General features: G+C 43.8%; 1 non-coding gene across 1 annotated transcript; it reads left to right on the top strand.

Moving 5' to 3' along the window:
• Nucleotides 1–7,923: 7,923 nt before the first annotated feature.
• On the top strand, nucleotides 7,924–7,998 carry TRNAP-UGG (transfer RNA proline (anticodon UGG)). The gene has a single exon. It is a non-coding gene; the product is annotated as a tRNA-Pro (tRNA).
• Nucleotides 7,999–12,241: the final 4,243 nt, after the last annotated feature.

Genomic DNA, 12,241 nt, shown 5'->3' with positions numbered 1-12,241 from the left:
TGTCAAAAACTGCCTGTTTAACATCTGCTGGTGTGAACGGTAACAGTAAAGCGGTAGATTCCTCATTACTCAAAATGTGCCTAGCCCACGGTCTGAGAAACCGAATGTCAATAGCTGTTCGTCGTTTGTCTCCCCCTAGCAGGCTTTGGTAATATGTGACAAACTCATTAATAACTTCTTCTGGATCAGTGTGAGTGGATCCCTGGTCATCGTTGATCTGGAAGATCCTTCTTGATGATCTTCGTTGGGCAATCTTCCGAAAGAACACTCGGGAGCACTGATCACCGCCCTTCATCCACTGCATCTTCGCACGTTGTTGTAGCATAATCTGCTCCAATTTTGTTGCTTTGGCTAGTACGAGTCGACAACAGTGTTCTAGTTGTATGTATAGCTCATCTCGCCTGCTTGAGCTTACTAGTAGTTGTGCTGCTTCAAGAAACCCTTTTGCCATTTGGACATTGTGCGATAGGTCTCCTTTATTCCTCCTTTGCTCTCGGAAGATTGGTTTCAATGCTTTCAGTTTGCGTGTCACAACATACATAGGCGTCCTAATAATATTATGTTGCCATATATTCTGCACACTAGGAATAAACTCAGGTGAACGAGCGAGGTAGTTATCAAATCGGAACATACCTCCATATTGCTGCTGTCGGTCCCCATATAGTACCATCGGTACTGTGATTGTGCCATGTGTACCACTCTCCCTGCATGGGTAGTGGTAGTAGTCCTGTATTCTGAATGGCTGCATTAAAGTCTTCCATAGCTGTTCGGATATCCCCTGATGTGCCACATACTTCGCTGAGGTCGCGAACTGCATTAAAGTCCCCTCCAATAATCCATGGGATATCAGCACACTGTATAGCTAAATTTTCCAGGGCATTCCATAATTCTCTCCTATCAACCACCTCAGTAGCTCCATAAGCGACAGTAACAACAATTGACTCATGGGGTATGTGTTCTTTCTTGGCACTCTCTTTCTATATTATGCCAACCTAAAAAGAGCGATTGAGAGTGGGTTTCGGGTTCGATAGTGTCGAGAAGGTATTAGCCACCGGTAACCGTACTTTCGTAAAAGCACCATTGGGCGGTGGTTCCTCTCCTTCCTCTTGAACCTCGAACAAAAAATAGATCTCGCCGACTAAGAGTTCCGAATTTCAAAAGTAAACTAAACTTGACTTAAGACGAAGGAACCGAGTGCCGAAAAAAACCGCTTTCTTAAGGCTTCAAACTACTAGTCATTAAGACTACTATGAAAGAAAAGTAAGGAAGTCCTTTTCTTGACTTGGCCTACGTGCACCTACCCCCTTTTTAAAGAACTTTATTTCAATCTCAACATAGAAATGAAAGCATAACTCTTTGCTTCTTGTCCTCTTACTCTTTTAGCCTACCTTGTGGAGGTCTCTCGGGTGTCTACGGCAGATCATATCAGTCTCATGATGAAGAGAATTTCCGATCTTCCACTAAGAAAGGTATCGTCATGACAACTCAATTTGTCCGGTAAACTACTTGGGGCTCCCCATGGTTTAGTAAAAGGGAGGGGAGATTTTCTCTTCATCCGGAGGTTCATTTCATTCATTGTGAACTCAAAGTGTAAGGCTTATTAGTGAGGTCTTAAAAACGTCATACAATGAATGATCGGCCATTCCATTTTTGCTTTCAGCAAGTAGGCGACGCAAATCTATGCTTTCTATGTTTCAATCGCAATTGCTTGGATGCGTTTGAACTCGAGATGACTTGCAGAAAAAATGCTTTCTAGGGTTGTCTTGTGTCTCCGAAAGAAATGGTCCATTTATTGATGGGCGAACGACGGGGATTGAACCCGCGCGTGGTGGATTCACAATCCACTGCCTTGATCCACTTGGCTACATCCGCCCCTACCCCCGCACAGGTTTAAGTCTCCATCTACGATCAGATCCTTTCTGAACTCCCCCATGCTGCTATCAAAGCTTTTTCCTATACTATAGTTGCAGGTCTAAAAAAGTCTTTCGGAATTCTTAGGTGAAAGAAAGCTTCAAGAAGTAGAAGCCTCCTGGCAAAGCTTCAAACAAAGAGGTTGAGCTGTTCACTTCATTGGTTTGACTTCACTTTACTTAAGATTAAAGATAGGGGCCGGGCGGGCAGTGAAGGCTCATTTAGTAGACAGCGAGTGAGCAGCAAGCACCTACTCCTATCGAAATGAAAAGCAGCAAGCAGAACTTGAAGAAGCCCCTTTCAACAAACCTTTCTAGTTTAGTTTATTAAGAGAAGCTCGAAGAGCTTTCTTCGCATGCTTGAGCGCATCCCCTTTCTATTAGTAAGGTTGTCAAAGGGCTTTCCTTTATGACTAAACTAATAAAATAGGGGCAGGGGGCGCTAACGTGCCTTTACTAAGAAACTAATCTAAATAGAAATAGAAGGCCCTTCTTGCTTTAGTTTTCAATAAGTTCGCTAACGCGCCCTTCCTTCAGCTGGCTTCGCCCTATCTATTCATCTCTTTTTTCAAATGGATATTTAGGGATCTCTCTTGTTCATAGATCTTGAAACCAGATCAATATCCATTTCTCAATAGATCTATCTATCGATAGAAAGATATAGATCTCTATATGGATCTATCTCCATATCGAAATATGGAAGAACCAACACAACAAGGGCGTAACCAACAGAAGGTTCTCACCCTGTCCCCGACATTGTTCTCCAACGATGTCCCCTGGGCGAAAGGAGCCACCATTCTCTTTCTTTCTTCAATCGTTCCGATCAGGCTCGATGTTAATTGAGGTTCGTTTCGTCCTCCTATACTACGCAATTCTCTGTCTTCGTTCGTGATCATGTTGGGCGAAAGGTAGTTGTATAGGAGCGGCTGTGAAAGGGCGATTCCCCCCTTTCCATTGAAGAGCAAGCTACCTTCCCCACCATTCTGGCCTATTATTGATTGATAGGGATTTTACCAATGCTGAAGGTAGCTTGCTTACCAAGCCACCCACTTGAGAAGCTAGTCGCCAGAAAGAAGCGACGAGGAAGCGAAGCTGTCTACGAAGCAAAGCTTCTCCCCCTTTCGTCGTAAGACAGACTCGGCTCGTCGCTACTTTGATTCAAAAGGTAACCGACGGTTCCCGACTTTCTCCGCTTTCCACAACCGTAACCATTTGTCATGGAGATTACTTCATCCATAAAACCTTTTTTTCTTATTTCAAAATAGCGATACGCTCCAAAAAAAAGTCAAGGATAAGCTTCCATTCTAGAAGCGGTAGCTTCCCGCCTCCTTCAGTGAGAAGTTCCCTTCCCTTTTCTAAAATGACTGATTGGTCTGGTCAGCAAAGGTACAAAGTGGACTCAATTACATCGAGCCTCTTCTTCCCATTCGGGTTGGGTTGACCCAGAAGTACAGTAAGAAGGAATGGAACCACTGGAGAGTCGTCTGCAGTTCACACGGGAAAGACGACTGACTCTTTGGAAGCGGAACACGAATCGATTTACGCTATTCCGGGTTCTTATTGAGAGTAGCGAAATCAAGGTTTATGATAAAGTCAGCGAAGTTTCTATGGTGTTCTACCTTTGCGTAGTCTCGGTCCACAGTGTAAGGCTCCGCACCTGAGCCTCGTTAGACTCAGTTGAAGTGTAAGGTATAAGTGAAGAGAATAGAAGAGATGAAGTCCGTCACTTAGCCTAGTCTATATCCACAGCTGACGCAACTCCGTACCGACGCCTCACTACTACAATATGTTTTAACTTAACGGCTAAGCGATTTCATAAGCTGAGCTTTCCTCAACCAGGTTCAATTACCATCGAACCTCAACGTACTTTTTTTCTTACTGTAGCATAGGCCTTCGCCACTTCAAACGGGCGCCTCGCCCCTCTTTTTTCTTTTTTTTTTGAATTCGAAAGAGCGGGGTCTTATGGGGGGATGAAAGAAAAATAAAGGGATCAGGGGGCTTTATGATCAGAGAAAGAGAAGGGGCATTGGTGTGTCACTGGGTCGGTGAGGGAACCCGTAGGAAGGGGGGACGACCCACCGAATTCACATCAGAAATCGCCAACATGAACACAAACGAAATCTTGAATTGCATATAGAAACAAAACGAACCACTTCTATTCTCGGATCCGAGGTATATGAAGAATGGCTTTTTGGTCCCTTTCGTCCAGTGGTTAGGACATCGTCTTTTCATGTCGAAGAAACGGGTTCGATTCCCGTAAGGGATAGGTACTCATTCCCGGCCGCTTTCAGTTAGTGTTCATTGCTGAGTGATCGCTCGCTATCTGGCTTCCAAAGGTGGTCCGGAAGCTTCCTCTCTCCCAGCAAGCAAGACGAGATCACCATTTCTCTCAGTAATGGACTTCCTTTCATTCTTCCTTAGCCTTAGATGTCCTTTCATCTCGAATCTCCATGCATGCGTTCTTTCTCTCCTCCCCTCAGCCATACATCTCTTTTTCTCTCTTTATTTTGCTTTTGGCCGTTTTTGTTAGGCATTGAACCCCACCTTAGGTGCTGAGTGGTGTCCTCTCCTCCCTAATACCTAATACATAATTCTGTCTATGGAGCCTAAAGCTTCAACCATGGCATGGCAGTAAGCAGTAAGTTGGCCTAGTCTCTTGCCCAGCCTTCGCCTTCTTCAGTGGCCGAGTTGAAGCGTTCAACGTCGCCACCTTTGTTTTTCAAGGTTGAGCTTGTGAAATTGAAGCTAATGCTATGTCCCTTGTTCAAGAGAAAGCGAGGACTTTCTTTTAGCTACCGGCCCAAAAAAAAGAGATTAGCCTCTTGATCGATCGATTGATTGGATTGAAGTACGAAGGGGTTGATTGAAGTGTGAGAAAAGCCCAAGACTAAGGCCGAGCAACTAGTTGCTGCAGGATTGGACGTCTATCTATCTCACCACGCTCCCCTACTCCTAACAAGGCCGGCGGAAGGAATGCTCTGCTCATCTTTCTTACGGCTCATTACTGCAGCGCTCGAAAACCCCTTCGGCTTCTTCCATTCAAAAAGGTAGTTTTTCCTATTCTTATTGGTAAATAACGTCTTGAAGTGAAGTGAAGCGAAGGCATTATTGAAGGAAAGAGATGGCGGGTCGGTCAATTGCAATAGGTAGGAGATGTAGGACCTGTCTTAACCGCAAGTGCATTCGCTATTCGATTCCATCCTCAATCCCACAAAATTTTGATTCAAAAGTTTCTATCTCTTCTTTACTTTTAAGTGAGAAGGGGGGTGACAAAGGGTATACTTTCTTCTCTCTATGTCGCCGTCTCATCAATGAGCATAGATTAATGTTTAGATATGAGATATAGCTTTTGTGCTTGTCAATCTCTATCCCATTCTTCAGGTATAGTTTTCTTTGATCACAGATCGACAGGTGATCCGTCCTTTCTGCCCCTTTCGTCATAAGGCATGGTCTGACTCTAAGAAAAACCATTCCTGTGTTTAGGTCCCTACTAATATGCAAAGGCTATTTTCATACTTTTGAAAAAGTTTATAGCAATAAAAGCAAAAACAATTCTCAACGCCCTTACGAGGTAGTGAGTTAAACTCCTCGTCTTGGCATGGAAGTCAGTCCGGTAAGCTGATTCCATTCTGCTACTAGGGTTCCAAACCTTCCCCTTAGCTCTATAAAGACCTTTTCAACTCAAAAAAAAGATGCTAAAGCTATTTATAGTTGTTCGGAAGGATTCGTTTACTTCCTGCAAATTGCTTATATTATGTAAGAACTAGTAGAAAGAAAGGAATTTTGAATAAAAAAAAAGAAAGAAGAAGGGCAGCATTGATAGATCGTTGAATGAGAATGCTTGAATGGGAATCGTCTTAGCAACTGGCTATAGACATGAGTCAAAGCCGCCGAGAGAAGAGAGATCATTTTCATGAGAGAGGGACGAGCAAGTGACAGATTGGGAATAAATGGGTAGGCCTTTCCTGAGCGGTCATTTAGAGGCCTTGTTAGCGACCCATCATTCTTCCCTAAGCTGTCAGAGTCCGATCGAAGCGAGCAAGAGATAGAAGAATCATTGCTCATAGATGTGAATTGAGAAAGCAAGCCCGAATTCTTTTTAACTAGGCTCTATAGTCTGGTCCCTATACCTGGTAAGGTCTGATTGTTATCTGTAAGTCTTGTTTTGACCGCGGGAAGGTGAACTTTGCAAAAGTGCTTATTTGGTTGGGAAAAATAGGACTTCTGACTCCAAGCCTACCGTACCCGAAAAAAAGTTTCCGCTATTGATGTAGCCTCTTGTCGCTACCTACTCGAAAAATCCCATCAAGATAGATTGAATCGATGACCTATACTTAAACTAAAGGCACAAGGGAATCAAGAGTTCAAGAGCATAGAACAGAGGAAATGCGCATGGGTCTCCTTGAAGAACGAAGTCTAAGATAAAGAAAGAAAGGTAGAGTGGGCGCACTTTTGCTCTGCTTGGATTGGCATGGTTGTCCCCCTTTGCTAGTGGAGGCTCGGCCTTTGACTCCGCTTGCCTCTACTTTTCATGTCAAGCGTACAAGTGTAGTTTAGTGGGATTGACTTCTAAAGACAAGAATTCTTTTTCATCTCCCCTGTATAAGTCGACGTCTTAACCTGACTTCCTGAGCTCAGTTGATTGTTGAAGCAGTAGCTCTGGATCGAGAGCTGGATGCTTACCTTATTATTATGAAAAGGAGAAAGGGCTTTTTCTATAGAGAGAGAGATGAGTCAGGGGGGTTTGCTGGCTAACTCGTGCAATCAACCAAAAATTCCTTCGCCTTAGTAAGCTAGCTTTGTAAGCTAAGCAAGCCTGGTTCTCCGGGCTTTCCCCCTTCTCGACCAGACGAAGGAGATATGAATTCCATTCAGGCGGGTAAGGGCTTGGCTTGACCGTGTCTTTTCTCGGGTCGGAGGCGAAAACTGGAAAGTTCATCATTCAGTGGTGGGCTGTTCATAGAAAAGAAGGCGTCGCCCAACGAGTGGCAGATGTGGATAGAGTCTCGCTCATAGAAGAAGAGTACGCGCGCTAGCGCGCTATGGCTTAGGCAGTTGATCGGATCAGATAGCCCTTCAGGCAACCAACCAAACCCGGCACATCCAATTCCATTCCGATCAACAACTTGGAGGTATGGCTGAGTGGCTTAAAGGCATTGGTTTGCTAAATCGACATACAAGAAGATTGTATCATGGGTTCGAATCCCATTTCCTCCGGCACGAAAATGAAAGGGGCGGGCGAAATTACGTGAGAGAAAGAACCTCTTGGTGGAGTCCAGTCCCCCGAATAGCACTACTTAGTGACTAGGAGCAGAGAGCCCGTTGCGCCTTGTTTTTCTGCCTATCTTCTTTCTATAAGCAGCTCCCTCCGGCCGTCCAGTCCTTGGACGGCTCTCGGTTCTTGAGCATGTTGGGGGATTAGGCGGCAGTTGAAAGAGCTACTCGAAAGCTTGACGAACAAGCGAAAAAGCCTATATATTCTTATTAGTCAAGGGCTTTTCCTTACTAGTTAAGTGGTAAGGTAGAGCGCTATTCGATGAAGAAAATAGACTTTAGGAAAGTGGTTCACGTAGCTCAGCTGGTTAGAGCAAAGGACTGAAAATCCTTTTGTCAGTGGTTCGAATCCACTTCTAAGCGGGCGAAGGGAACAAGCAAAGGATGGGCGCGCTAACGCGAAAGCCTAAAGCTAACGGATCGATGTAATTAAGCTCGACTGGTAAGGAGAGGTATGAAGTCACTCGACTAATAAGGAGAGGAGCTTTTGAGTTTTCTTGCTAGCCGGGAGCAAGCCGGATTTTCAAATTCAAGTGAAAGAGTAAACCAAAAAATGTGAGCGCTCCTGCACTATACGGCTTTTTGGCGTCCCCCTATCTTGTCTTGCTGGAGGCAGATTTTCTAAAAAAAGCGGTTGATTATTCGGATTGGTTCTCGCATCCCTGTGCCCAAAAGGATGGGCGAGTTCGGTTTGAGTCTTCATCGATCGGGTGGATCTATATGCTCCGGGGTGGTGAGACGAGGTGTAGCGCAGTCTGGTCAGCGCATCTGTTTTGGGTACAGAGGGCCATAGGTTTGAATCCTGTCACCTTGATGTGGGGTCGAAGTCAGCCTCAAACGTAAGTAACTTAGTGCAACCTTTCTTGGAAATGAAAATGGAAAAATCGCGCTTACTTGACTATGTTATTCCGATGGTCTATTCCTTTCCTATTCCTAGCCACTATCGTTTTCTTTTTTTATCTTATTTGTCTACAGGTTGGCCTTCTTTGATTGCAGTATGCAGGATCCTCTTTCACTTCGATCTCTATTGGCCGGATATTAATACCTTCTACTAATCATGGAAGGTAGTGTGGCCAATGCGTTAGCATGATCCACGACCAGCCTTGCAATTCTGCATGTTGAACTTCTTCAGCAGATTATTGGCATATTTCTCTTGAGAGATGAAAATGCCAGAGGTAGCACTGCTTCCATCCCTAGGAAGTAATTCATCAACCCCAAATCTCTCATCTGAAAGCTGCTCATCATATCTTGCTTGAAAGATGAAATAGAGGCAGCAACAATAAGATCATCCACATAGAGTTCAAGAATGAGAATCTCAGATGTGGATTGGCATTTGATATACAATGTTGGCTCACTGCAGCTCCGCCTGAAACCTTGACTCATATAATATGATTCAACCTTGCTGTACCAAGCTCTTGGGCTTTTTCCGCTCGACCGCACCTACATGACTTTGAACCAGGAAGGTTTTTCTAATTGAATGCATGGGTTCTCCGGCTGGATTGGGTTTGTGTTCTGTGACTGGCCTTTCTCTTGTTGTTGTCGAGTGCCTGCAGCTTGACTCCACATAGGCTAGCTCTCCTCGCTTGCACACCTTGTGGCAAACTAGACTGAAAATTCTTTATATAAATAAAAACAAGAGTCACGCTCTTGAAGCCCTAAGAAATAGGCTTAATCGGTTCGAATCCGAATAAGGGCTCTTTCTCCAGAAAAGGGGAGCATGTCTTAGTGTATTTATCTCTACCAGGAAAAATACACCTAAAAAAATTAACACTCTTGTAGAGAAAACACAAACGCCCTCCAACTAAATAAGATCTTTTGCTTACTGCTCACCATAAATACACAACAAATCATGATCAAATACAGAATGACAGGGATTGCCTTACCCTTAACAAGGTATTATCTTCTTCCAGTGAATTGTCATTTACTTTAGGCAAGGCCATGTTGTTCAGTTGAAAGCCTAAGCCAAGAAGGTACGAACGAAGTGACAGGCCCCTTTCAAAGATAGGGGGCGGCTTTCTTGTGGTAGTAATTGCGAGCATCTCTCCTCTTCTCTTAGCGTGCACAGTTTGCTTACCGCCTTAGGCACATCTCTCTTTCTTAGTTTCACGCTGGCCTAATGAATGAAAGTCAGTCTTTTTTTTTTTTTGGTAAATGTAAGTTTCATTAAGTAAAACAAAGTCAGTCTTTTAGTAAGCGTATATAAGCGTGTATAAGCAATTCTTTAGTGGTCGCACCGGTATGGTGGAGGTTGGTTGAAGATGATGTTACGTGGCGTTCAGAACCAGCCTTGAAGTTCATGAATTAGAAAGAAGAAATGAAGATGATTTTTGCAAAACTTTTAGTTAGAGCTCTCATTGTTTTTTTAGCCGTATCATTTTCCCATTTTCTGGAATCAGAAGGATTTTCTATCCCCTCATTGCTACTTATCTTTCTTGTATTTTTTTTCAGTTTCACTCTCCTTTACCATCATTTATCAAAGAGAAAGAAGGGCGCTGCGACTCTTCTTTATGTTCTAATTTCTGTCGTAGTTCTTTCTTTTTCCTATCTCCTGCGTTTCATTCTTTTTTTTTTATTTTTACAACTTTCACTTTAAAAGTCTCACCAGGACAAAATTCTCCAACTTATTCTTTTTTCGAAGGAGTAAATAAAGAATTCCCGGTGGGGCATGACGGGGAACCTGAGGTCAACCAACCCCAAGGGCTTACTCTTTTTTTTTTTTTTGATAAATGTAAGTTTCATTAAGTAACAAAGTAGTACAGTACAACAATGTGATCATCAGTTGGTTTCTCCCTCGACAGACCAAGGGATACGCCATAGTCTATATAAGGCTCGTGTACTGACTGAACTTTTTAAAGTAATGCTATGGATCCGTTGTCTGATATCCTCAACTATCAACAAAGCAATGGTGCTACGTGTCCTTTCGGTGTGCTCGAATCGTCTCAAGTTTCGCTCCTTCCAAATGTGGTAAACACATGATGCTAAAAGTGCTCGATATGACATGTTAACAATGTGTTTACCTCTCCATCTTCGGGAAGCCCATGCAATGTCTGTTATCCAGTCTCTATTGGGCCAAGAAAATCGTACCATTCTCCGAATTGCAGTGAGGCATTATCGACTAAATCTGCACTGGAAGAATAAGTGGTCATGTGTTTCCGTTGCTCCCTCGTTGCACAGAGTACAAGGGCCCAAGTGGGCTAGCCATGGTTTGTCCGTCGTGGCTAACTTGCCAAGTATAGCAAGCCATAGGATGAATAAATGGCGTGGTATCTTCAGTGATCCCGAAAGTAGCGAAGACCAGCCTACTTTCGGTCCTGGTGGATCAAATAGTCTGTAAAGAGCCTGGGCTGTAGGTTGTCCATGATCAAATCTCCAAACAATGTGGTCCTCCCCTCCATGGATTGTGGGTAATGCATGTGTAATCTCCAGACACTCAAAATCAGTGATAGGAGGCCAATGCCACTCTCCACCACTGATCACCATACTGAGTTTAGCTGACTCCTCCAATCCGAGTAGTCTCGGTCCCCGTGGAAATGTGTCACTCAAGGGCTTACTCTTCCAGGGCCTTCCATCCCAGCAGCCTCTTCCGCCAGTACCGAGGATTCATTTGGAGTACATGTCATATCGGAACCTTGGGACGTGACTCCGAATCTAGGCTTAGAGTGCTCTATAAGAAATAGGATCGTTAGAATGGAAAATGCCAATTCCATTTTTCTGCTTGATAAAGAAAAGGGCCAATACTGGTCCGACATCAAGGCGGAACTGACTGCCTGTTACTCCCAAAAGGAATATAACCTTCGATTAGAATTTGAAAACCGAGATCTGCAGATCCGAGAAATTCAAACTGATTGTTATTCACTCTTGAAAAAAATAATAATAATAAACCCTGACCTCATGAGTAATGCGCAGTATGAAGCGCCCGATATTGCTATTAAAGAGTTTTGTGACGAGACCAGAGCCGACTTGGAAGCAGAAGATCAACACAGGTTGGGGTTTCACTCTGGAGACATTGATAGAGCAGAGCTTGAAATCTACAGAAAAGTAGCCATGGATCTGGACAAAATGGCCCACAATCTTTCTATTTTAAAAAGATATTGGTTTGATAAGAATCTCTAAAAAGGCGTATCCCTTGGGTAGAGGGAGAAACCAGTTGATAATCCCATGTTGTACCATGTTGTACTGTACCATTACTCTTTATTAATGAAATTTACATTTACCGAAAAATAAGAATCTCTAAAAAGGAACCCCATCTGTTTTGTCGAGCCCTACTTTGGTCTCTGGTTCGCTGATTGTATGTCTTTATGAGTTGAACGAGATTCAAGCGAATAAGAAGATTCTGGACGTGCTAAGGTTCTTGACGGGTTCGTGGCAACGAACGTCCTCGGCTACAGGCAGAAATGGATCACGACTTTGCTCGATGGGAGGGGCAAGGCGAATTAGTAGTAGATAGACAGACCAATTGGGATCTGGGATCAACGGTACTGCTTTCTATGCTATGATGTAAAGGATATGTTACTCTTTTGTGCGGGGTTTGTCGTTTTTATTTGAGCCCTAAAATAAGAACGAGGCCAGTCCCAGAAATGGGGCGGGGAAGGAGAAGTGGGCATGTGGGTCTCCTTCGCATTTCTATCAATATTGGAATTCGATTTGAAAGGCTATCATTGGTAGGCGGACAAGTGAATTGGGGAGATAATCTTTTTCTTTATTTCCTGCTCTGGCATAAAGGCCAGGCCAATCAAGTAAGAGGAAAGGGTTATCTTATAGGGCTCTGCCCCCTCTAAGTCGAACCCGCGAGCCAAGCTAACCTTTCGAACCCGGATGATGGGAAAATTCTCTTTCTTTTTTCTTAGTATAGTCAAAGAGGCCGATAAAGTTAGTTGATTTTCTAAGAAAAGAAGGGGGGAGAGAGATGCCCTTGGGCAGCGATTGGATGGATTAGCGGTAGGCACACGTTCCGCTTCAGGTTGATTCTTCCTCTCCTCTCGCTATTGCTCAATCGACGTAGTGGAGTACTTCTCTATACGCTATATCCTCCTATATTTTATTTCCATTCCGGCTCT

Source organism: Sesamum indicum, linkage group LG13, assembly GCF_026168435.1.
Source record: "Sesamum indicum cultivar Baizhima isolate 11 linkage group LG13, ASM2616843v1, whole genome shotgun sequence".
NCBI classification, from domain to species: Eukaryota; Viridiplantae; Streptophyta; class Magnoliopsida; order Lamiales; family Pedaliaceae; genus Sesamum; species Sesamum indicum.
The sequence above is the reverse complement of the archived record's forward strand: the minus strand, read 5'-3'. Positions and strand labels throughout refer to the sequence as shown.